Genomic DNA, 24,217 nt, shown 5'->3' on the forward strand with positions numbered 1-24,217 from the left:
CGGGGCTCTGAGCAACCTGATCTAGTTGAAGATGTCCCTGCCCACAGCAGGGGGGTTGGACTAGACCTTTAGAGGTCCCTTCCAACCTAAACTATTCTATGATTCTGTGATTCTCTCTAGCAAAATGCCTCGGGGTGACCTGATTTAAGTTTCTTGACAGAAAGATTATGGAAGTCTGGGCTGTTATATGGAGGAAACTTAGAGGAGCTAACTCCAAAGGTGAACCATAGTGAGGACAAAATGCCTCGGGGTGACCTGATTTAAGTTTCTTGACAGAAAGATTATGGAAGTCTGGGCTGTTATATGGAGGAAACTTAGAGGAGCTAACTCCAAAGGTGAACCATAGTGAGGTAGGGAGATCTGAAATTGAAGCAGCTCCTGTATGGGGAGCATTTGAAAAGGATAGTATTTGGGGTTAGACAACCTGTGTACGCAATTGGAGGGCTGATTTGGTTCAAGACCATTTCAGTGCAGATGTGTGATGGAGTTTTACTTGCTCTTTACCCTATTGAATAAACATAAATGCTGTATATAAAAAAATTTGGACTAAGACCACGTAGCTAGAAGTAGCGAAAACATCTTGAAAAGGGTTATTTCATGTTCTCCTACATAGCTCGGACACTGCCTCAGTCCAGAAACACATGCTTGGAAAGCTTAGTCCTGTCAAGAGAAGACATCTCTCTTCCTTTTACTGGGAGGGGGGAGTGAGGAGGAGGTTGAGCTTCTCATATGTTTGATTTCAATAAAGAGTATAAACAGCATGTATTTCTTATGTACGTGTTTTTCAGCATTGTCTCTCCCTCTTCCCCCATTTAAATAGCCATTCCAGACAGTGTTCTCCCCTGAGACACAATGAGTGCTGTTCAGCCTGTCTGTGAACACTGCAAAGCATCATTTTTGTTCTTTGGGGGACTTGAAGTGTAGCAATTAAAATGACAGGAAGTGCTTGGGACTGAAAGATTTATGTCTGTGGGAAGACCTTACGAAATTCAAAGTATATTTTAATCAGAAAGAATTGATTTGGCAGCTGCATAGTTAAGGACGTGCTGGTTTTTTCTGAAATGTTCATGTTCTCCAAGACATATTAGGCAGAAAGAGAACTGCTTTATGCGTATCTGGTATAGTGTACAACAGTTATGTGTACACTCTGTAGAACTACTAAATTTTCAATCACTGAGGAACTCTGAGAAGTAGTAGTTACTGAAGCTGCCCCTTAAATTTCTGCCCCCCCCCCCCGGGCCATAACAAAAAACATCATATCAAAAGACTTATACCTCTCCTACAAGAACAAATCCTTAATGCAAGAGGTAGCCACTCAGCTTCTTAATCTGTTTGATGTGGCTTCACGCACTGCTGCGGATGCTCACATAATCAAATTAGGCAGGTGACAGATTCAAAGATAAACTTTATTTTAACCAAAATTGTTTGGCAGAAAACTAACTAGAAATGAGGCATCAACACTCTGATAACATCAGTAAACCACAGGTTCAGGATGGTGTACAAGGGATTAATACTGCACAGCCGGCTTTAGAAATGAGGATCCAAAACGTGCACAATCATTCACCTATAAGATGAGGGCTCTCAACCTCAAGGAGTTTCCGTAGGCGGCGTCCCGACCCAAGGGGAGAGTCCCCAACTGCAGACCCGCTGCTCTGAGGAGGACTGACTCCATTTGCCCTCTGGTGGGGCTCCATTTATACCCTGGTCGAATCTGATCTACGGTCAGTTCTAATTGGCTGAGGGCCTTAACTTTCTTACTCCTCGCCTGAGGTGTATACATGACCATAATTACTGGCCCAAAGCGTGTGTGTGACGGTCAGCACTCGCCACCTTAAAGGCATGAAAGTAAGTGCGCGAAAAGTAAGGATGCAGCACTCTTAATGCCCCCAGTCTCTGTCAGCGCGGGTGCATCTGCCACACGCACTTGCATAAATGGCTGTTATTTGGAGAGGGAAGTGCATTGAAAGTAATTTAAAAATTACAGATTGCTAAGGTTGACATACTGTATAGGAAGCTTGATAACAAGTCGTTGTGCTGGGAAGAGAAGTTTCAAGCATACGAGAAAATGAAAAAGTACTGTCTTGGAAATCCGTACAAAACTTTATTGCTGGTAATCTGCTCTGAGGAGCACTTTTCTTCCTCTGGAGAGATCTAGAACAGTTGTTGATGACAGTGGGCTCACTTTGAGCTAGGAGAAGAGTGTCTGTGGGTCAGGAAGCGCTTCGCTTCAGTTCTAGTCAACCACATTCACTCTGGGTAACTTTTAATGCCAGTTGTTTTTGACCTCAGTTTCTACAATCTTAAGAGCTTGGCTGGAGTGACAGCCTCCATTGATGGAAGATGTCCGTGGGTCTCAGGTGGCTGCTTATGATGACATTTTGGACTCCTCACAGCTATTTGAAGCGTGCACACTAGTTGAATTAGCAGTTGCCATTTATAGAAAACAGTTTTGGGTATACTTCTTTTCATTACTGAGGTGGTAGCAGACTAAAACAAATTCTTTTCAAGTACATAATGTTTCTTTTTTCATCTTACTAGAATAAACTCAAGGAAATTATTTCCTGGGGGTGAAAGTTTGAGCTTCATTTCTGTATGTGGTTAGATAAATATATAGAGGGAAAAGATATGATACTGAGATTGGGAACAACTGCATAGTTTACGTAACACAAATGCACGTGGAAACTTCCTGAAATTTTAGCTCTTCCAATTCTAAAGTGATGTGAAACTCAGATATTAAATGATATCATAGTGTGCCCACTGATTATTTGAGGTAGTTTGATGTCCAGAAGTAGATAACTTTATCTACAAAGGCTGTTTTTATAGGAAGAAATTGTGAAAGAGAACCGTATTTACCACTGAATTTTGAAAATCAGACTTTTTTAATGAGGGAAGTTATTTCAATTCCGAGACTTTTTAAGTAGTCATAACAATTACAAACAACTGGTGTTAAGATGTCATACTGTAAGTTATAGAGCTATAATGGTAAACATACAGAGAAAGATGTAACCTGCTTTCCAGAACTGCATTTTGGTACCTGATTGCTCTGGACAGCCTTCTGCTTGTGTGGTCTTATCAGAAGACAGTTTTCATTTGTGTAGTTTGAAAGCAAATTGTAAGTATACTTTCAAGATGTCCTGATAGATGAATGCACTTTGACTGGGATAATTTTTTTTTTTTTTTTTTTTATTATTTAGAGAAAGTTGTAACCTGCTTTCCAGAACTGCATTTTGGTACCTGATTGCTCTGGACAGCCTTCTGCTTGTGTGGTCTTATCAGAAGACAGTTTTCATTTGTGTAGTTTGAAAGCAAATTGTAAGTATACTTTCAAGATGTCCTGATAGATGAATGCACTTTGACTGGGATAATTTTTTTTTTTTTTTTTTTTATTATTTGAGGAGAAAATTGTATCTTAAGCTGTGAAGTCCAAAGACCAGGCATAGTATGTCAATTTTTATTTTCTCTAAAGGTATTGGGATTTTAAGAATAGCTTTCTGGAGTGCAAGAATGGAGTAGAGGAATGAATCAATTTCGTAGTCATTACTTGAATTTGGGCACCTCTGTGGAGTTTGTTAGCAGGTTGGTATATCTTGACATAAATTTTCTCCAGTACTACAAAATCCAATACTGTGTTTGACTCCACGTTCTTCCCTCCTTCAGCACCCTGAATTTGGCGGCATAGGTCTGTGTACTGCCAGCTCTACAGAAATACATGTAGTTTTAGCAGCTGAACGATAGCTAGAATTATGTTCATGGAATTTTAACTGTTGAATTTCCTAGGCACAAAATATTTACATGAAAACAGGATTCTAGTAAAAAGGAACTGAAGTTGTGACTGACTTTTCTTCTGGAAATATCTAAATCATATGAATAGAGAATGGAGTATTTTTACAGTGCATATAATGCAAAATACAGTGTGACTTAACTCCCTGCTTTATAATATGAGCTTTTCAAGGTAAGAAGTTAAAACCATTGGCAAAACCACCTTATAGCATTTGGTTTGAAATTGGAGAAACGATAGGTACACCTTCTGGTGAGTACTGTAAAGACTTACCTCCCCCAGGAATGGTTCAGTGAATGTTCTCCACGTTCTCTTTGGGCCTTAAGGAAGGTGTTCCAGACTTGTGTCTTTTCCTAACTGCTGATGGGGTTCTGAAGCTGGGGTTTACCTCAAACGCGATAGACTTCCTCCTGTTGGAAATTTCTAGCCTTGACTGTGTTGAAAATGCTGGGTGTGCTGTCCCTATGTGATGGAGTGTAGTGTGAAGACCTCCTAGCTAAAGCCATTATAAGAAGGCTGTGTGTGTTTGCATATCTAAAGTAATAATATACATGCATATACATGTATGCGTGCATGTATATAGAGTTGGCCCAGAGTAATTTATCTGCACATCTCAGCGTGGTTGCATTTTCTTTGATAATCAGCTTTCATTTTGAGGACGTCTAGGACCTGTTCCATTTGTTCAGGGATTCTCTGTAATGCACGTAGACCTGGACAAGATGATGCATTAAAGGTTTGTTGGCATACTAACAAAAAGATCGGGTGGAATTTAAGTTCGTTTTTGTTTTGGTGAGTTTGGATCATTCTGGTTTGAGTTCAAAATCATTTCTCTTTCCGAACATTATAAATTTATATGCTAACATGAACTTTGGATATGTAATGTATTTGTGATTCAGTACGTTTCTTACTGTCAGGGTAGTTAACGTGTTGCCGAAGTTAAGTATTTAATAACTTGGTCTGAAGATAAGGAAATTTTGCAAACCATTGCTCTTTAGTAAGAATCTCTTCGGTCTAGTAGAACAGTGAGGATAATGTAAAAATGGAAAATCCAAGTTTTATTTCTACTGAAGTTGGATTTCCAACACTCTGTATCTGGAGTCTCTGAACCAATACTGTGCTAACCCTGTGGATGCAAATATAGAGCAGCCCAGCTTTCGAGGAATATGTTTGGAAAGTTGGCAAACTTCCTGTTAGTCATGCCAAAGAGGTAAATTGTATGCTTTGTCTGCTACAGTGCAAATGGACGGTAGTTCTGTTGTGAACAGATTTAGCTGGCAAATTTTATGCTAAATATAGACAGCTTGAGAGTTATACCATTAGAATGGCAGGTGTCCTGTTTTGGTAACGTACTGTGAAGAAGTTGTACCAACAACACCTTGTGGTGCTTTTGGTTTTTTTTTCTCTTTTACCTGTCCATTGAAAGATTACTTTTATTATTTTACTGCTTATTCAGTTCACGCACCGACCCTGGACATGAAATTTCAACTGCTAAAACTAATACTCATGTTGTTAATGACTTTATTTGCAGGTATTTAGCCAAAATTGTGTATGTATTTCATGTCATCATTCAAGATGGAAGTGTTCACATTACGGACAACCTCATAATTTGATTATAACCTTGTAGTATCTCTCAAAAGTGACAATTTATTATTGATATCAATGACAATTTATTGTTAGTGACAAATTTATTAATTTAAATTAATGTTGGCAATGCAATAGTTGTTTTGTTTCAGTTAGCTTAACTGTCAGTACTTGGAACCAGCCACCTTCCTGCAGGGATTTTAATGTAAGACCTGGATCTGGTGATAGTTTTATTTTATATGGGGTTAAAATCTACCATGCACATAGTCAAGCTATTTAAAATGTTCTTGTTAATGTATTTTCTTTAACTTTTTGAGAAGAAACATAGAAATGGTAGCTATTGTAATGGGCAGTGATTTTAATTGCCTAGGACTGGATTTTTTCTAAACTGCCTTATGCTGTAAATTTCCTCTTTGATCCAACTGTAAGCCTAGGCTAATTGTTGTTTGGTTGGGGTTTTTTTTGGTGAAAGTGAAGGTTAAATATATTTTCCTGAAGAGGAAAGCTTGACTGGGGATTGGGAGCAGGGCCAGTGTTATATCATGGATTGTTATGCCTTTCTTGGATGAGTAGCTTGAAGGGAAATGTGAACCTAGTGTAAAAGATGCTTATTTAGGAGAAGTGTTTGAGGCCTGCGTGATTCATGACTTAACAGTAAAGAAAAAGTAGAAGTTCCCATATTTTTTTTTCACAGTAGTTACTTATGACAGCTGAATTCACACTTTTTCATAAAGATGATGCAAATACACTGTTGTTTATTTATATTGCCATAGAACTGCTGAGGTTCAATAGCTTCCACTGAACCAGTGAATCTTTGCAATGGATTACTGAATAATTGATGCTGTAATGTATGTCAGCATAAATGGATGAGAAATCTTATGAATTTTGACCTGAGTGCAAGTACATATTTGAATATTCTAAGTGTATAGTATCACAACATGGAAGAAAATAGACTCTATGCTGAGGAATTTCTCTCTGATACTATGGAGTTATGTTCACTGCTCAGGTGTTAATATCCAATAGAGAACTGCAACTGTTCTAAGGCAAGCTACCCTTTCTGTTCTCATGAAAAATAGGCTTAACATCTGTTTACAGTTGTTAAACTGCTTAGAGATTGTCTGGTTGGAAATGAAGGATAACATTAGCATAGATTCCAAATCGTAAAAGGTCAGAAATTACAGTTAGTGTGAATGGTACCCTGATGAGGAAGGTGCCATGTACTCATTTTTGAAGACCTGTTATTTCACATTATTACCTGTCATTTTCAATTACTATGTATTGTATCACATGATTGAAAATGATGTATTTAGCTCTGTTTTGAAAAGACTATATTCTATGCTGAAATCTAGAGCCAGAGTTTTTATAGTAAATGAAGAACCATTGATGATGGCTGTAGTTAACTCTGCAGACGTTGCAGATCTGGCATACTTAACAGTGGTTGGTACTTGTTCTCTGGACGCTTCCTGTAGTTGTACTCAGAGGGTGAGTGTCATTCACATCATGACAGAAGGATAGGTGGGTTTGACACATGGCATGTTTCTAGTGCATGGTTTCTTAGGAGGGCAGTAAAGCATGACTGCCTTGTACTTCATATCACTCCTGTGAATCAGTCAAACTTACTTTCTGTCATCAAAGGAAAGGCATTGCAGTTTGATGCCAGGATGACATACTGTTCCGGGCAAATGTGTTTCAAAGAACTTACAAAGCGTGACTGAATGTGCGTATTTGCTGTAGCTTTTTCTGTAATAGTAGTAGTAATAACAATAATAATAAAAATTGAAATAAGTTACCATTTAACTTTTAGTAAACCTTCTTTGCCTACCTTAAAAGGAATAACAATTCACATTAAACAAGATTTTGTCTTTCTACTAGACAACAAATTTAGAACCTTTTTTTAAACTTACCTAGAGAGGAAGCTGGAGTTCAGAATAAAGTTTGAGTAATAACTGCTCCTTTATGGAAAACTATCTACTGCTCTTGAAGAGCCCTGAATAGGAGTAAAGTAGTATTTGCCTGACAAAAACTTCAAATTTATGAAAACACAGGAAGATATTTATCTTTTATATTAATCACAGAAAGTTGTCTCAGCCTCATAATGTAAGAGATCTGAGATTACATAATTTTGAAAATATAGCAGAGTATAGTTGACATTAAATGATCACAACAGGCACTTTTTTCTGCTGTATACAAACATGCTGCCTTGGGAAGAAACTAATGCCATACTTTCCCCTTGTGTTGCAGAATTTACCTGTTGTGCCTTTTCTGACCTCCTCAAAACTATCATCCTGTATGTGCAGGATGCTGTAAAGATTGACAAATAGAAGCTTCAAAACAGTAGTTAAGATCGGATAGAGTGAAACAGTAATAGATCCTTAGAGGTTGAAAGCTGAGTTTTGGCAGACCAGTGCAGGGCTGAACTACCACCATCGGTGAGGTACAAAGGAAGAGAGTCTAGCTTGAATGCTTCAGCTCACACTGAAGCACCATTTTCATAAACTTCACAATTTTTAAGGAATAATGTTTAGTTCCAAGTGTAAAGGAAGAATTGCATTTGAGAGTATAGTTTCACCTGGGGGATAGTAAAATTTGCCTAGATCCTGAATACCTTGTTCCAGTAGGTGAATTCTGATCATTTATGAAGTATCTGACACAGCAGTAAACTATGTGGTATATGTTGCTGATTATAATCAATAAAGAACCCGTTTGGTTATTTTGAACAGTTAATCTGGTTGAAGTCACAGATGCCAGGCAAAAAGACACAGAAGTGTTGGATGGTTTGGATGTTGGATGGTTTGGGGTGGAGACAACCTGAGTGGCCTGTTATCTAGGGAGAGTGGGGTAATCTGTATTATGATCTGATAAATGGTAGTTTCTCAAACCTAATGTGTAAATGATATATTATATGTGTCTGGTGGGGAGGAAGGGCAAGAAATGGCGTTGCATATCAGTTTGTTCTGCTTTCTCAAATGGATTTCCCACTATAATGAACGTCTCCTGTAATACTTTGCTGGGGGGGGGGACAGGACACGGGGAAGTTAACCAAAATTGAATTTTGTATTCGAAGGTAAATGTGCTTCAATTCATACTATTAAAAACTGATTTACCTGCAGCAGCCATTTTGGGGTATAGGGTGCTTATTGGTCATTTTTTCCCCTTTGTAGCCTGTTTTTATCCTTCATAAATAGTAAGCATACTAGCAAAGCATGTGGGTGTTCTGTGTTGTTGAGCAAGTTATATGTGATGAAACTAAATGCAGAATTTCTGGGTTTATGTGCAGCGTTCTCCTGTTTACCTTCTGCAGCTAGAAAAGCTTGCTGGTCTCAAGGTAGCGCAACGCCTAAAACTTGAAAATCAGTAGTTGAAACCTGGCTGCAGGCATAAAGGAGGCTTTAGTCTCATAATTTAATAACTTTTCCTCATTAACCAAGAGGAGTGTAGTAATGGTTATGGTATGATCATTCAATGTTTCATGGTTAGTGTAGTTCCAGTACAGGAACATGTATATAAAATATTTAAAGCTTTATCATAATGGCTTTTGGTAATTAAGTGTTACCTAGATTAAAACCTAATACAAAACACTTTGAAAATTTTTAAAATGAGAGCTTCTTCAAGTAGTGTCAGGCTAAGATTTCTATTAGCTCTTCCTTAGACTCTGTGAATAATGGTTCACGTATATAAAAGGGCATGATTGTCGTTGGTTGTGTTTCTGTGATGGGCTCTTCATGCACTTGTCCTGGCATGGAGTGCATATACCCACATGCTTGATCTCAGACCGCCCCACTGGATACCCCTGATTCCTGGCAATTCGTGCTGTGTTACTTACCCTAGTTGAGCCAGTCTGCCCTCTAGAAAGGAGAGCACAGGTATAATTGCAGTTAGCCTGTGGGTTTACCCGAGGTGCATAAACTCAGTGTGTTGCTAATTCATCTGGTTTTGTGTGTGCTATGCCATGCTTTAGGAGGAGGTAGCACCTGCAAAAATATGGTTGTCGGTTACAAGAATATTTAATGTGGTAAATGCCAGAGATTGCTTTGATTGTGAAAAATCCTACATTGATCTACTACACAAAAACATTACTGTTAGTTTTTAATGTCAGTTTGATAAGTAAAGTTGTATGTCAGCTCAGTTTTACTCAGGCATATGGCTGTTTCCAGTAAATGCTCAGACAACCTTAAAGTTACTGTAGCTTTCAAGTGTATTTTTGGTGGTGTCTTGTCCCACCATTTCTTCACTTGATTAAGATGCTTCCCAGTGCTATTGAGCTGAATACCACCTTAGTCTTGAAACAGAACCTGAAATGCGTGTTACTTGGCGCTTCCAAATAGTCAGTTAAAATCTTAACTGTCAGTTAAAATCTTAACTGACTTAAGTTTGTTGGTTTTTTTCTTAATATTTTGTAATCTTGTTATCAGTAGGCCTGATGTTGTTGCATGAACGCTACATTTGCCAGCAGAAGGTAACTCAACATTTTTACATGAAGAAGAATGGGAAATCAAGGTCTAGAAGCCTGGTTGCAACTTTCATTGCAAGGCAAACTTTTGAATGATTCTTCTTTAATGTTCACATGTGTGTGGTTTTTATATAAAGTGGTGAAGATCCTTGTCCGTAAAGGTAGAAATCGTATCAAGCATTACATCAAAAAGGAACTTTGTATTATAACAGAATTAGGTTTTACCAATTATTCCTCTGATATATTCATGTCCTACTTAAATTGTGTTTGTACTAGCACACTCTGAAACCATCTTTTCTGTACTGTAACTATATGAGTTCTTTTATTAGAATATAAGAACTGATCTGTACTGGTCAGTAGGTCATCTTTGCCCAATGAAGATGCTTCCTGCTTCACCTTCCAGGCTACCTGTTTGTTATACAGAGTTGACTAAAAGCAATTTCGTTGCAACTCTGCAATATTATTAAACAATCATTGAGTGCAGCGTATCCTACCTAAGCATGTTGCAGACCCTCCTACCTGAGCATATGTGGCGGTGTGAGCGTGTTCTCAGAATGTTGTTTTACAGAATGCATCTTGTTTGTTGTGCTGATTAGGGATTAGAGAGATGTCAGAAGAGGAGAATGGAGGAAACACTTAAAAGGAGGATAGGAGCTGTCTTCCTGTGGGTATTTTTAGTATATGGAGCTGAAATCCAGATTCAGGATGCAAAGGAATCAAAGTAGTAAGTTGTTGAGAAGAGTTTTGAAGGAAGGTGGGAATCTGCTTTTGGGGACTATATCGGGTTCTGTTGAATATGTTCTTTGCAGTGCACTGTGAGTGGCTGCATAGACCATATTTCTCCATCCTCTCCTTAAATCTGTTTGGTGAAATTCCAGCCCTGTTTTATAGGGATGGGACTGGTAGCAGGGATTGAGCCTCTGAAGATGATGCTTAAAATATCTGTGCCTCGTGATATTGCATATTTCATATCCTTGTAGTAATTTACTCTCTTGTAGTCTTTAAGAAAATAATACAAGAAGACAGATAACTGGAGGAACTAAGAATTGAAAGAAGTCACACACTACGAAACATGTAAATTAGTACCAGCTTAAAATGACCATTCAATGCCTTTATTGTGTGCAAGGAACACAAAGTTTTGAAGCACAGAACATACATCATAAAACTAAACTTCCCAATGTCTTGGGGAGGGGATGGAAAGGAACTATTCCCCTGTTTATAGCTCAAAATATTAAGCTATTAGCAGATTCCTTTAGCAGGGATGATAAAGTAATGTGCTGATGAACGCCAGCAGGATTAAAACATAGGAATCCATGCTTTGTGTAATGGACCATGTATTTTGATTTGCTTTTGGTTTTTACAGCAATGCTTGGCTAACAATAAGAAAATAAAAATACCCAAACAACAAAAAAAACTCTGAAAACAAACGAAAAACCCCACACAAAACACAGTCTAGGAAAATGCACATAAACCCAAAGGAAATACATGGGTAGAAATATTTTCCACATTCAAAAAATGTAGTATAAGAGGATGCTGGAATTTATCTTTGTAGTCTCAGTGAGTCTGTAATTCAAATGCTACTGAATTAAACTGCGTTATCACCAAGAATTTTGAGAATGCAGAATATCTAGGAAATATCTATAAAGGGCAAAACTATAGTTTACCTTTAATTCGCAGTGTAGGATTCTGCAATGGAATTGAGAAAGCGCATTCTACTTCAGCGCTTTTCTTTATTCAATCTTCTTGTTCTATAAATAACATCACTAGCACTTGAACCAGAAACACTTCATAGAAATGTAGCCGCAACTAAGAAAAATAAAAAGGGGGGGGGACTTATGCTAAAAAATACTCCAAATATTTAGAAAGCCCTGTTGAATTTTGTGTAAACTTCCAGAATTAGGTGTTTTATGCACTCGTTGCTCCCACCCTACAATAGGTTAAGAATGTAAGTAGGCTCATGCTGTGAACAAATCCAGGGTTCAGGGCAGCTGATTTGCTGACTGGGCTTTTGGGCAGTCGAGTTCCATCTCTGACTGCATTCCAGGAAGTGAGGACAATAGAATAAACAAACAGTGATTAATAGTTTTTAGGCTCTTTTTAGCTCCAATTGGTAAGTAAAAAAATATATGGCTACTTCAGCAGTAATTAACCCACTTGAAAAATGAATGTTCTTTCCACAGTCACATTTGTTCAAGCTAGTCTTAAAATGTTACATACTATAAGCAGTTTTTGTTTTTCTCAGACTCCACAAGATACATTCATTTTTCTACTGTTAAATATTCAGATAACTGAAAATTTTAAATGAAGTTGTAATTTTGAAACATGGTATTCTACTCATTAGGTTGCTCTGGTAGTATGTGGAAATGCATTGTTTTGTTCCTTCCCTTGATGTAAAATGTTGAGAGCAGTTCCTTCACCTCCTTCCTTCCCAGTCACGTTTCTGATTAACACTTACATGAGTAGATAGACCCTCCTGATAAACTACAGAAGAATAAATTTCTAGTTCACCATATTTGGTTTATAGCTTGAAAACAAAAGCTGATTTTTTTTTTTTTTAAGCAACAATTCTGTTATAGAACTGCATCTGAAAAGAGCAGATTTCAAAGCAGTTTCCCAACCATTTAAATCACAATGATGGTAAATGAACAGCGTGTATTGGATTGGAAAATTTATTTGGGGACCTTTGTCAGGTGTAACTAGAAAGAAGCAATACTGGGATGGTCACTTCATTCTCTGCTACATCAGGTTTTGTTGTCCCCTAGATGTGGTATGTTCTTCAGACATTCATTTTTTGATACAAGTCCGGTAAGTGTCAGCCTTAATTGATGAAGGCTCTGAGTAGAGGTGAAGATGCTTCCAGCTAGTGCTTGGGGGGTAGTTTAGACTTCTTTTTTTCCTAGGATTCTTAGGATCATTTGTAAGTTTTTACTCTAAACAAAAGCTAATATAGCATACAGGTTTAATACTCATCTCATGAGGATAGGCAAATCAGTTTGAACACCAAAATAAATTGCAATTTATCAATCCCCCTGCCCCCGACCCCCACAGTGCTGTCAGAACTGTGGGATTTGAAAGGGCTTCTGATGCCTTTGTCAACAAAGGACTGAAAATGAAGAAAGGTATCAATGTTGCAAGTGACTGAAATGCTTCATGGTCGCATTTGAAACAAATTTTAGAAATTTAAAATATGTGCAAGTATGGAGAAGTAAATAGTGGCTTTGAGGAAGTAGGGTGGCTGGCAAATTCATGGGCTGTACTGAACAGGACTTTGGCATGTTACTGTAATACAAATACTTGTATTACAGATAAATCCTTTATAGACCGATATAGCCACCTAAGGGAATGCATTAGATTTGCAGACATTCTGTGCACTGAACTTGCTTTTATCCTAACCTTAAATTTTAGCAGAAAATCCATGAGGTCCAGGCTGGTGGCACACCTTTTAATTAAACTTAATTGTACGTTCTTTGTGCATTACTGGAGACTTGGTAGACGTTGAAAAGTTGAATAAGCGTGGATTAGGCGTCTAAATTTCAAAGTAGCAAACTACTACAATGCCAATTTTAATGCAGGTGATCCATTGCATGCTGAAATAATTGTCGTAATGTAGACTGCGTTTACTCTGACCTGCAGTAAATCTGCTAACCTGCAGTTAATAGTTGTGTTGGCATAGAGCTGATGTTCTTAAAAGTCCACTGAAAGGCAAAAAAAAAATCACTTTTCTAGCCAACCTAGGCAAGAAAAACATCCTATGATTAATCTATTCTATTGGAAATGTTTTTGCCAGCTTTGGTTGGTTAAAATTGGCAAGAATTCCTTTGTTGCTGTAGGCTTTTCTCAGCTAAGAGGCATTCCTTGTTATGTAGCTGTATACATGTGTAACTTGATTCTTTAACTTCCTGGTCTTTCTAAATTTATACATAAACTAGTTTCAAATTTGGATAGCTGTTGTGGATCAGAACTTTATGTGAATATTTTGGTTGCGGTAAGAGAGTGCTCCAAGAGATCTGAAAGTGGGATAAAAGCCTTCCATAACTACAGTCTGCACACATGGAACATACATGGGCCTTCGCTAGCAGCAAGATCTAGGCCATCTTCTATCTGTCCAGATGTATTACTGTGCCTGGAAAACTGATCAATCTTGTAAACTTTGAGATACTTGAAGAGAAGGTGGTGTTTATTTCATAGCACTGTGGGGACCGGGGGCGGGGAGATTGATAAATTGCAATTTATTTTGGTGTTCAAACTGATTTGCCTATCCTCATGAGATGAGTATTAAACCTGTATGCTATATTAGCTTTTGTTTAGAGTAAAAACTTACAAATGATCCTAAGAATCCTAGGAAAGAAAACGAAGTCTAAAAAACAAAGCCTAAAAACACCCAAACAACAGAGTCTACTTCCTCAAAACAACCAAAACCTTGAAATAGTGTTTCTGTCATCTTTTAAAAACAAAACAGAACTGTTAATTCTATTTTTATTTTTCTGCAATCGTACTCTCAGAAGGGGGTTCACTGTGAGGGGAAATTGCCTGGAGAGGCTTGTGCTGTGCTGTTTTCTACTAAGTTACTCCACACAGAGACCGTAAACCATAGAAAAGCACAGTTAATGCAAAATAAACGTCTTTGAGAGGTCAATGTGATTGTTTAATTTATGTTAACACCCAGACTTCTGCTGCAAGTTTTTTGATAAGTGACTAGACAATTTCAAGGTATTTACCTGTATAAACTCAGAGTTCATTTATTATGAGCTTTTAAGTGTAATTTGGAAGCCTGGATTGAATTTTATTTTCTTGAACTTAAAGCTATTCTTTTTGGCAATGCAAATTCCAGCTCCCAAAGAGAAAAGGAAACTTATAACTTCCTGAGTTGCTTCCTTTCCAGTGTGTTGGCAGAAGAGACTTTAAAACTAGAAATTAATGGACTGGGGATAAGTAAATAACTTGTTTGTATCGTGTGTTACAGACCTGGTTGCTGGAAGCGTTCCACATGGTCAAGCGGTACTTTCAGACAAGCTTATTTTCTATTAAATGAAGTATAATTTTGAGGTAAGGTTCTGTTTAATTTTCTTTGTTATGTATATAATAACATAAAAACTCCTACAGTAATTAAAAACTTGTATCTGCTGCCTGTATATATTAATGTAATTTTTTTTTTTTAGAGAATGCATGAAATGTGTACAGCTGTGGCTGTGTTTGTGAAGAGAGAGATCAAGCTGAAAAATAAATGTGATGCATGAATATTTAAGCTCCAAGTAAACATTGTAATTAACAGCCAGGAGACTAACCTGACCATTACAGCTATTGACTATTTTTAAACAGTTTCCAGGGAGACTGGAGAATATGATCATATAATAAATGAGTTCTCTAAGCCTTAGGAAAAAGGGCCATGCCTTTCATTGGTATGAGAACAAATAGCTGAGAAGATGACTTAACTTTGTTTCATCTTAATACATGTAAAAGAGGTGGCAAGAAGACCAAGGAAAAATCATTACTAGAATAACTTCACAGATACATTACCATTTCTATACTGTAATGCTTCCAGAAGAGAATGTCACAAAGTGGTAAGACTGGCTTTGGGCAAAATGTTGATAAATCTCGCTCCAGATTCTTAATCTGTTGGAGTTATTTTGACCTTGTACACATTACTGTTCTAAATGTATCTCTGGCTTTGACTGCTCATCTGGAAATGGTGCTTGTAATACTAAAAGGTCGCTAATGGAATTTTGTCCTGCTATTCTCCATGTTTGAAAAATGTCTTTAGTGAACTTTCAAAGCAGCCTATAATTAAAGCAGCATGTCAGTTTACATCAGATATGTCTAAGGACAAGGTTAAATGAAGTAAAATCACTAAAGAGTAAATAGTTATTTAGGATATGCATTTCATCATAGGTGCAAATCTTAAGAGAAGGCTAGATGGTTAGCAACACTGTTTTGTTCTTGTTATTTATAGAGCATTCTTATAATCAAGCCTGTCAGCAAGAACCTCTAACTATTTTATTTTTAAGAATTAACACTGCATTAAGTCCTCTTTTGTAATGTCTCTGTTTTCCTCATTTCACTGATGCTGTTGTCAGATCACTGTTATAAATTGTGGTATCAAATAACATGGCTAAAGATCTTAATTAGCTTTTGATTTTAGAAATTTAAAAAAAAATATTCTCTTCGTGTAGTTAGACTAATTATATCTGGCTGTACAACTGATTGAACTGGATTGGTAACTACTTATTAATCAGACAAAACAGGTGCTTTTGGGAATATTCTTGGTTTCTTAACTGTGAAAGGAGTTTTTCCCCCCCAGGAAACGTTTTTAATTCATTCATGCTGGCCTGATTCAAGAATGAATCTCTCAAAGTCCACAATGATTTTCCTCCTTTCTGTTGGCCATATGCAGTGCTGCTGGCTGTTCTATATGTAAGTGAATGGTAGGAGAATAAACTTGTACTCAAGAAATTCAGTGACCTCTTCACACGGGATCTTGGTTAACTGATGGAACAATATCCCAGTAGTAGCAGAAAGTAACCATAGTCACTAGTGGAATCACTGCCTGTGAAGAATATGAATAGTAAGGAACTGTTCAAGCCTTTCTCTTCATGCACACACTGGAAGGAAGACAAAAGCTAAAATTTCTGAAAATTCTTTCAGTCAGCTTTAAATGTTACGTGATTGTCTTTGCGGAAATCCCATTCATTAGAAGACTTTTTTAGAGTTAAGGGCATGTGTTTACTTGGAATTTACTAACACAAAAATGGCCAAGGAAGCTGATTTTTGCCTGTCTGCCATGATTCAGTGTTTTTTCTGCATCAGGTAGTTCAGATATTAAGACGTGAGAAACTTGATATTAAAGAAAACTTGCCCTCATACGGCTTTGATAGGGTGGCTCGCTTGTTGATATTGAATGAATTTGAAAAGCTGCTTGTGTTGTTGATCTTGGGTAGATTGGCTAACAGTTCTCTAAAAAATCTTAACCTTTCTTAATTTAGTTAAAAGCTGTATCAGTTTGTAAAACAGCAGAGCCAAACAACATGTTTGCACTGGATGGTAAGCAAAGTAAAACCTATTTATATATTAAAAAAAAAAAAGGACAAAAAGCAGGGGGTGTGTGCTAAATTGTTCTGTTTATTTTTTCTTTCATAAGTGGAAAACATACTAAAATATTGTTATAGGAAAATGCACCTCTGTGTCCTAATCCGTATTGTACAACATTAGTTCTTAAAGGAAGGGAAAAAAAAAAAAAGAAAAACCAAAAAAATGTTTTACTTGGAGATTAGCTCACCACGATATGCTGTTTCCTTCTATGAAATTGAAGAAAATGAAGTCACATTCATTTTAGTATGTTTTACCATTTATGTTATTTTAATGGTGGTGATAGTTGAATAACTTTTTTAAAGGCAGTAATGATACCATGATGCACGAAATGCTTATGGACTTATTCCAAAGGTAAATATCGTGTGTCAGCATGTAACTTCTGCAGCCGTTACAGTCGCACAGGCCAAGCAGATCAGAATTAGGTCTTGTGCTGCAAGAATTCTTGAGTGTTGCTCCCTTCATTCTGAGTTTTTGTTCGGTTTGGATTTTTTTGTGGTGGGGGGGGGTGGGGGGTGGCTTAAATTAGTCACCCTTTTCTATTGTGCAGTAACTGTAGCCTTTGTAAACCACATTATCACCAATGAGTGAGCTGGTTTTAAGTCCCCATCCTCGATCACTGGATCAAGGGGATTTCCATGTAGTGCATGTGTTGAATATTCAAAATCATCACCCCAAGATGGAAAGCTTTTTAATCTACTTTGCTTCTGTTCTGTGGACTAAAACTCTCAAAAAAGGCTTTGTGGAGTTTGTAAGTACAAGAACATGCTGATGTGTACAATTCTAGTTCTGGGAACACATGGACAAAAGATGAAAATGGTCAAAAGGCTATTGAATGGCTGCTTTCTGAATTGCTGTATCAGCACTGGAAGAACTTGCTCGAGTGAGAACACAGTAAATTGGTTTATTGTTAAACTGACTTATTCTGAGACATCTTTATCTTTTTTGTACGTGATCCAAACGAGAAATTACAACTTCTTATTGACACCATTATTTAGGGGGAATAAATAATCAGGTGAAAAGTTTTATAGCTCTCTTCAGGGTGAATGAAAAATCATATTTAATCTTGTTACTTTCATTAAAATAGCAGTGTATAACTAACTTCTCTTTGAAATTTCCCATTCAACTCTCCTAAGTTTCCAGTGTTAAGATTATTGAGGCTCAGCAAAACATAACCGTCTTCCTGAATGTGAGAAACTCATAAGTAATTTAAACTTAGTTTCACATACTTCAAGAAAAGCGTTGGGTAAATGCCTAGTGGAAGAAGGCATTGTTGAAGGCCTGTGCTGGTTCTGACAAAGAATGGGTGGGGAAGAAGAGACTCTCGGGGGGAAGATGATCTAGGCAAATCAATGGCAGCATCCAAGTCTCTTTCCCTGAACAGTGTCCTAAACAGTAAACAGGGTGTTACTTTCAGGCTTTGTTAATACTGTCACTTAAACATTGAAGTTGCACTTAAAGCAACTGCTGTAGCACACTTCCCACAAGAAACGGGCACTCCAGTGAAGAATAGTTGTGACATAGCACATAATAGGCAAGTAGGAAACTGCAATAAAACTGAGATTCCTGCCAAAGCTGGATAGATTCCTGTTTTTAATACCTGGCTTGTTTGTGGTGATTTTCAATATTTCAGTATTTTGGTGTTTTTTTCCCATTTTGAACGGAGTGTATATATTTTATACCAAGAGAATAGGATGTAAATAGAACTTGGAACTGTGAAAAAATCTGTTTGATTTTTTAATGCAAAATATGGAGTGGATTGGGAAATAGTGGTGTCAGGTTAGGTTGTAGTAGGCAAGAAAAGTGTTACACAAGAAAACATTTCACTTCTGTCTTGCCTAGTTGTTACAGTAAGGTACATCTTAGAGGGAAAGGATTGGAGTTGCACAAGCAAATAAAATGCAACAGCATAAAAGGACTTTTCCCTATAATGGAACATTTCTGTAAGAGTAAAAGGGATGTGGAAGGCTTGAAAAAGTAGGTCAATTAATCTCATGTTTATGCATAAGAATTCTAGTGTAGGTTTAAATTGTGTAATGCTGGGTGAATGCTGTACATCATTCAAGTACGTAATGTAAGATTTAGCACAATGCTTAATTCTAAATATGTTTAGATAAATATCTTGTAAAAATCACCGATTTGTGACGTTTTTTAACTGTGGTAGTAGCCCCCCACCCCTCCAAAAAAACAGTGGGATAATGCCACTAGTATCAGCAATTATACTGAAGTTCTATTTCAATTTTTTCAATTGAATATTTTCTCTAGATCCTTCTGCTGCTAGTTCATGGATAGGATTACTTCAGATTTTTGAAGTATTGCATTATTAATCAGACTGTAAATATATAATTCAGTATGAGCAATCCAATGAGCATTTCGTTGCAACTGGAGTTGATTAATGATGCTGAGCCTGCAGTAGCAATAAGGAGGTTATATTTTAAAAGCTTGATGCGTGTTGTTGAGGTCTTAAATTTACAGCTAAAGTAGTCAGCCATTCAGTCAGGGATGACAGTGGACGGAGGAAGAGTAGGAGGAGGGCTTTGACCTTGAGTGCACTCATTGCATTGGACAGCATATTAGTGAATTGCGTATTCTCTTCATTCCTTTTTCAATTGGAAACTTTCTCAATGATATGTGGTGCTTAAAAGCCATGATGATTTTTAGGGATGTATGTGTGCATGTGCTTGTATCACACATGCACACACAAATATGCTGTATTTATGTAACATTAGTGTGTTTGTATGCACACACGTAAAAATATAAATAGTATATCAAAGCCAAGTAGTACTTCTAAAATTGAGACTTGATACGTCATTAAACATGTTATTTACCACATCAGTCACTTTAATACCTTTTTACTAACACACGTGTTTTTAAAAATAAAGCTGAATTTTCTAGTAGTTTGATTGTGAATATGCTACATGTTTCTATAGTTGTGGTTTATTTGTTCCTTGTCAGGTGGTAATAGATACCAAAATAGTTAACAGATCTTTATTAAGTATTGGTGTAACCTCTTGCCCATATACATTGTGCTTAGTTGTTTGCTACAGAAATAGTATGCTTGAAAACATCCAGTGCTTTGCACTGTGTGCAGAAGATAACCTTGATGAGATCAGATAAGGATGGATAGGGATTTTTGTTTAGAAATACACCCATCCTTGTGTTTTTATAGTATGAAGTTAGGAGGAAAATGTTATAACATACTCTGGTTTTAAATACAGGTTTATACCTCTGTTGAATTTTCACAACATTAATAGCTTAGGTTTAGGGATTCTGTTGGACTTACTGTTCCTTTAAGCCAGGAATTGTTTTCAAAACTCATTTAAACACTTGAAAGAAAATAAACAGAAAAATTAATGCATGACATCAGGACCTTGTGAACACTCTTCTATTTCTCAGAAGAGAAGCACTGGTTCCAGACAAGGTCTGTTTGCTGGGTGGCAAGTTGAGCCTACATCTCATGACAAACAGAATTCCATGATTCTGTAGCTACTTGGAGCTGGAGAGGCTTTACACAGTGATGGAAAGAATGAATCTCCCTGCACAGCTGTCCCCTATGTTGTTATTTATCCAAATGTCTTGTTATTTTCTGTCTTATCTTTCATGGATTTATTTTTGGAAGTGCCTGAAACTCACTGTGGAAGTCAGCAGTAAAAATGAAAGTTTTGGCACAGGAGTAAGAGCTGGGAACACCCTAGAAAGTATAGAAAAATGAAAACTAAATCAGTTTTGCTGTGTGATGTTGTCTGCAGAAATTAACACTGAACTCCTCACAGAAGCTGAGAAATGAGAAACATGAATTATAATATATTGGAGTGAAAAAGAGATGTTCAGCTGTTGCTGTCTTTTAAATAAGTTGCTGTAAAGTCATTTTGTTGTGATTTTTCCCTTTAAGGATGTGGTCTGAGGAGGAGGTATTTTCAGACCATATATTTCGATTTGTTGCTGAATCTGTGAAATTTCCAACTGGGAAATCTTAGTGCCCTACTTATTGTAGCCTTCCTTAGCGTAAGACCTTTTTTAATGGAAAATCTGTTTGCAGGTAGAAACCCTAGAGGGAGAATAAGTCAGTGTCTGTCCCCGATTTGCAGCTCAGTTGCTTGAATTGCAGGACCACTTCAAACACTTCTGACTATCTGCGTTTGGCATTCCTCTGATTCCCACCTCAATAGACATTAAGTAAAAAATCTTGGAGAGGGCTACTTGGTGAGTATCTCCTAGGTAGCCAAAATGATAACTGTCAAAGGTTGATCCCAGCTGAAACAAGTGGAAGCCCTAGCTGGAATCTCGTATTTTTAGATAGGAAATGATATCTGTGGTTGTAAATTGGATATCAGGTTGATTTCCCATTTGCTGCTGGCTATAATCAACAGAAGCCATGATTTTGACAGATTATTTTTCCCACCTGCACTTGGAAAACAAGTTCCTCTCCTTTTTATGCAGTAACTTTTTTTTATTGCCCTCTGGTCTTTTTCTGTACGTTGCAAAGGGTGGTGGCTTAAATCTTTTAGGAGGCTGTATGTAGTGCAGAACATTGGAATGAAATAGGAGTGATGTGTAATGGTCCAAGATGGTGCTGATTCCTTTGTGGTCCTGTTTGCTCTATGAACTTCCCTGTTAAACTGTATTCTCCATTGATGCTGTTGACCATCAATTGAGGTGGAGGACGTCCTGGTAGGTCATTTTATTCTGACTTAAGAAACTGAGTTTTCTGGAGGGGTGGTTTCTGTGGAGAATGCACTCGGTAATCCTCTTCTGGATAGTGCATTTTAAATGACAGTGGTAGCTGGAGTTCAGTGCATTTTGTTGTTGTTTTTACGAATTTATACCTGTGTCACAAATACTAGCCTATCCAACATCCTATCTTTTCAGTTGTGTATGTGCAAGTGTGTGTGTTCATATACATCTGTTCATATATACATATATATGTTTATGTATGTAGGTGTAGAATAAGTGTGTTCTTCCATATCTATAGCACATATCTAGTATATTCCTGCTCTGCATTAGTAACGCATTTTAAGGCACTTACGAGAGCAAATAGCTACGAGGCACAAGGATCATCCAGTGGTTTAGGTACATCTTGAAATACGCTTTGCTAAGAAAAATAATGGGATATCTGAATTCAGGCTCAACCATTTGAAGTCTGCCAAGCTGACTTTGAGCTTTTCAGTAGGATCAGCAGCAGAGTCTCTTTCTGAGCACATTTGATGTAGGAGGAGGTTTGATCTTAGATTAGCACACAGTTGGCAGTGTGCTATGCTAAGTATAATGTAATTGACATGTAATGTTTGCGCACACTGTTATGCCCTGTTAAAAGTTCAGCAGTGTTTTATGATCTCTTCCTTTCTGTCTCTGTTGTAGGACTAGCAGCTGCTTTGGGGTTCAATCCTGGTCTCTTCAGAGATTTAGGTTTTTCTCAAGCTTAAACATGTTCAGAAATTTTCATAAGGATTACACCAACCTATAATCTCCTCCCTTCCTTATCCGAGTAGTTGTGAGATTTTTACCTTGAGGGTATGGAGCACTCTTAAAGCTGGAGTGAAATGAATGCTGTGGTGCTTGCTTGAAACATTCACTCTAATGTACATTAGCTTTCTCGTGTGTCTCAGTCTCTGTGTTCTGTTTTGTGGCTGTGTCAGAGATGTTGATTTGACAGGTGCAATTGCAGTGTCCTTGCTCAGCTTTTCTGCTTGCATTAGCATCGGTGATTCTGGTAGTAACTGCGCCTTCCGCAGTCTATTGCTATAGGTCTTGTTCCTTTCCTCGGCTACTCTTTTTTTCTCTTTACTCCTCTACATGTTTTACCCAAAGTTCTTTTGACTAGCCATTCCCTGTTTCTTTCTTCTGTTGAAAAAGTGTTCTTATTTAAAAAAAAAAAAAAAAAATTATTAATCAAAAAGCATGGAGAAGCCCGACGTCTCTACCAGAAACCTGATGTTTAAAAAATCTTTACAACTAGCATTCACCCTTTGAGATGGCATGAAATGGCTAAGTAGTGAGACACCCTGTTTTTCTGTCCCTTCTTCCTCCTCTGTTCAGTTGCTAGCATCAGTAAATGAAAGGAGCATGCACTAAGCTCATTCAAGCTTGCTGCAATACCATCTACAAATCCATTGGTGTTCTAGATACTGTAAACTATGATCGGTAACTGCATTCGTACTAAATCTCAAGTAGGTGATGGAGGTTGGAAGAGCAGGAAAAGCTTTTTTTTTAGTAGCTATTTAAATGTGTTGGAAGGAGATTGCATGATCTGCTGGTTTTTGATTTGACATGTTTTATGAATGCATCATTTGAGTCATGGACTCTGTAAACTGTTGCATATACTTCCCCAGCATTTGTCAGGATATGATGAAATTATCACAGTTCTATGTGACCACCTTTCTAGTGAGGCATGTATGTTGGATTAGTATTGCTGTCTTTGCTGACATGCAAATTTTTTGTTGATTTTTTTTTTACTCTTTTTCTGTAAGCCTTCTTATCTCCAAGAAAATTGATAAAGAATGATGATTTATACAGAAATTGTGTTAATCTCATACTGATTCCAAATTCTGATTGCTTGTGAGGAAAAATTGTCTGGAGAACACTACAGTAGATGGGATCGAGACCAGAGTATTTAAGAGGTAGAAACTTGACTGAATTAATTATAGTTTATATTCAAATAATGATTGGATTTGTTTTGAATTCTCCAATAAATATTATTGGGTGGAAAGAAAAGTGTGCTAAAGTATTCACTGTAGTGAACTACATGATGCTAATGAAAAAAAAAAAGCTGTTAAGCTGTTTGACTTGATATGGATTGTTTTATTTCTTCTTATTTCTTTTGTGTACTTGTTTTTTTGAAACCTGATTTAGTTTGATTGCCATGGGGGAGTAAGAGAGTAATAGTTCAAGTTTTGAAAAACATTTCACATTCACGGGTATTCTAATTGATCTTGAGCAAAGTGTCCAGTGTCTCAGTTTCTAAGAAACACTTTGTTTCAAGAATCAGCTCAGCAACCTGTGGGGTAGTTCCAATGGATATAGCTATGTAAAGCAAATGTTGAAGAAATGCCATTAGTGAATTGTTCTGGTGGACTTGCTTGACCATTTGATCCTGGACAACCTGCCTCTTCATGGAACTTATACCAAGCGGTACTGAAAGGTGTGGAGAGGAATCACATATAATAGTTTACATTGTTCACGTGATGTCTTTTCAAAATTGTTTTTGCAAGTCTTTTTGGCCAATCCTTTCCAGTGAATTGTCAGGTACTTTTTTTTACGAAAAACTCCATGCTATGACTCCTGTCTGAGGCCTCTTCAGTAACGTTTTGTGCAGAAAAAAATTGCAT

At 37.2% G+C, this 24,217-nt stretch overlaps 1 protein-coding gene across 1 annotated transcript in view; it reads left to right on the forward strand.

Annotated features, from left to right (window-relative positions):
• Positions 1-24,217, forward strand: part of TLN2 (talin 2) — a 178,200-nt gene that overhangs the window by 15,413 nt on the left and 138,570 nt on the right. Inside the window, exon 2 of the mRNA XM_009273990.1 lies at positions 14,773-14,855. The gene's annotated coding sequence lies outside the window, so the exon portion shown is untranslated. The remainder of the gene's footprint in view (positions 1-14,772; positions 14,856-24,217) is intronic.

This window comes from Aptenodytes forsteri, unplaced genomic scaffold (genome assembly GCF_000699145.1).
Source record: "Aptenodytes forsteri isolate BGI_AS27 unplaced genomic scaffold, ASM69914v1 Scaffold239, whole genome shotgun sequence".
Lineage (NCBI taxonomy): Eukaryota > Metazoa > Chordata > Aves > Sphenisciformes > Spheniscidae > Aptenodytes > Aptenodytes forsteri.